This window comes from Stegodyphus dumicola, chromosome X2 (genome assembly GCF_044657685.1).
Source record: "Stegodyphus dumicola isolate Sdum_Otavi_A_Nest chromosome X2, ASM4465768v1".
Taxonomy (NCBI): Eukaryota; Metazoa; Arthropoda; class Arachnida; order Araneae; family Eresidae; genus Stegodyphus; species Stegodyphus dumicola.
In genome coordinates, this window is record NC_140781.1 from 28,529,733 (window position 1) to 28,532,763 (window position 3,031).

Genomic DNA, 3,031 nt, shown 5'->3' on the forward strand with positions numbered 1-3,031 from the left:
CTGCATCGTATGTAAAAAACCGAATTCAAATATTCTAATTTTTAACGAAGTTACAAGCATTTAAAATGTGTAAACAACATAAACTTTGCCCTTTAAATTTTGGCGAAAATGTAAACAAATATGTTTCAACAGTTATTTGCTGATATTTATATACTTATATATTTAATTCTTTATAAACCTGGCAATATAACGTTTTAACTGTAACTGCCATTTCACTGTTTACAGTTTAAAAGTACTTTTCCTCGCTATTTTCTTTAGTTCTTTTGCTAAAAGTGTTTTGCTGTGTTTTATACAACTACATTTTGCAGGACTGTTTATAACTGAGTTTCTTGGACTGGAAGAACTTCAGATTAATTTATAACCTCTTGCGTAAAAGTATATATATATATATATTTATTTATTTATTGTAGTACATTATGCATGCCATAAGTCGTCGTTACCGTAAGCCTAAAGGGCGACCATCGAAGAAAAAACTTGCAGCTGTCAGCAAAATTGAAAAACGATGGGCAGCTCATTCGGAAAATGACGTGACATTGAACAGTGAAGAAGTTTCTTCCAAAAATAAACAAACAATTTTTTCTGAAAGTTCTATAGTTGAAGCGAGTACTTCAATAAGTGCCAGAGTAAAGAAACTGAATGAAAGTTTATTACGAACGTCTGACTGTGGTGATAACCGAAATGATGATTCATATATTTTGATAAATCGTAAAATGTGGAATCCATTGCTATGTAATATAAAGTGTGACGAGTGCTCAACCAATTCTTTAGATATTGTTTCGAAAGGAATATATGGATATTCTACAAAACTTGAATTAGTTTGTAAAAACTGTGATAAAATATTTAGTTTAACATTTTCAAGTGAGCGGGTAAAACGGTCAAATACATTTGATGTGAATACGAAACTTCTCGAAGCATTTTTGAAAATAGGCAAAGGCCACGCCGCCTTAGAAGTGTTTTCCATGATTATGGGAATTCATGCTATGGACAAAAAGACATTTGCTAAATGTTTACACAGTTTGTCTGAAGAAAAGGGGAAACTAAAAGGTGATTTCCTTCAGTTTTCTCGAAATATTGTTCGAAACAAGCATAAAAAATTAATTAATATAAATAATGATGAGTGTATAGATATCACAGTGTCGTATGATGGCACATGGCAAAAACGTGGGCATACGTCACTGTATTGAATAGGTATCGTCGTAGATGTCTTGACTGGGTTAGTTATCGACTACGAAATTCTGTCAAAATATTGTCCTGAATGTGTATGCGCGAAAAGAGATATGGGTGCTGACAGTGCGGAATTTCATATATGGTTTGAAAGCCACAAACCAGAGTGTTCCAAAAATTTTTCTGGTTCGTCTAATGCTATGGAAATGAAAGCCGCAGAAATTTTATGGAAACGGTCCATCAGTACATGTAATATGCGATATGTTGGGATACTTTCTGATGGGGATGCGAAAACATATCAACATTTATTAACTCTGAATCTTTATGTAATGACGTAAAAATTAGTAAAGAAGAATGTATCAATCATGTGGCAAAACGTTTAGGGGCAGGATTGCGCAATAAAGTTAAAGAGCTGCGTTCCAGAGGTATATGTATCGGTGGACGAAAAGAAGGTAATCTGAAGGAAACTACAATTTTAAAGTTAACAAACTATTACAGAAAGGCCATAAAAGATAACATACCGGATATAGACAAAATGAAATCTGCAATTTATGCAAGCTTACTACACTGTTCATCTACTGATGTCTCACCAAAACATTCGAAATGTCCTACCGGTACGTTGTCATGGTGTTTTTATCAACGTGCAGTAGCAAATGAAGAGCAGCCGAAAGCACATAAAGCCATGAAAACTAAAGTATCTGAAAGTGTTCTTTCTCAAATATTGCCAATTTATCAAAGGCTAGCTAGCACAGAATTGCTGTCCAGATGCATTTCTGGTAAAACACAAAATGCTAATGAAAGTATCCATAGTTTAATTTGGAACAATTGCCCTAAAGAAGTGTTTATTTCTAAAAAAAGGCTAGAAATGTCAGTATTATCAACAATTAATGAATTTAACTTTGGTTGTGTAAATGCCATAAGCGTAGAACAGGAAGAAGTGAACTCGTTTTCCTTACTCATTGCAAAAAAGCGCAATCAGCGTCGCTTGAACCAAAGTAAAAAGAGAAGTTTACCTGCATGGAAAAAACACAGAAATAGTAAAAAATATTGTAAATCACTAAACGATAATGCAATAGTAGCAAATGAAGGTAAAACATATGGTGCGGGTGATTTTTAAAAATTTCATTGGGTATAAATTGTTTTTACCTGTATAACTTCGAATCACCTAGCAATTTGTCATATGTTTATTTTTGTCATATTTAATATTATGAGATTAAAAATAGTTAAATCTTACAAAAATGTTATCGAATGTTTACAAATTTATATTCAAAGTTAATTTGCTGTTTCTCATGACCATGTATTAAAGGTAAGTTTGAAGGAAAACTTTAAATTCATTTTTCTCAAAACAAATTTTTTCGCTATTTGTGTGTTTTGAAAATGCTCCATGCGTCTCATTTCTAGTTAAAAATGGATGATATTTGGAAGAAACTATATTGTTATATGTTACAGTAGATCTGTGTATGCATTTTTTGATATGAGGTTATTAAGAAGTTTAAACTTGTGAAAACCTTTAACAAAAGGTGAAATTTTTTCGAAAATTGGGTTTAAGTTCACAAAAATAGCCTTTAAAAATTTCTTATCCATCATATTCATTAACGGATACACAAATACTTTTACCAAGCCTTTATAAGTAACATAAAGCAAACATTAGGAAAAAATATTAAAAATTAGAGCGCATGGAGCATTTTAAATTTTTAATTAAAATAATTAATTAATTGCTTTAAAAATTTTTAATTTAAAATAAATTGAAATTCTGAGCATATATTTTGTTTACTGATGCTATAAGATGTACATGTATAAAATTTCTTGTTGAAAAAATGAAAACTTAAAAAAATAATTTTTAAAGTCCACCGTCCCCTTAAGAAGG

The 3,031-nt window shown here is 31.1% G+C and overlaps 1 pseudogene; it reads left to right on the forward strand.

Moving 5' to 3' along the window:
* Nucleotides 1-416: 416 nt before the first annotated feature.
* On the forward strand, nt 417-2,281 carry LOC118196888 (uncharacterized; annotated as a pseudogene).
* The last annotated feature ends 750 nt before the right edge of the window (nt 2,282-3,031 follow it).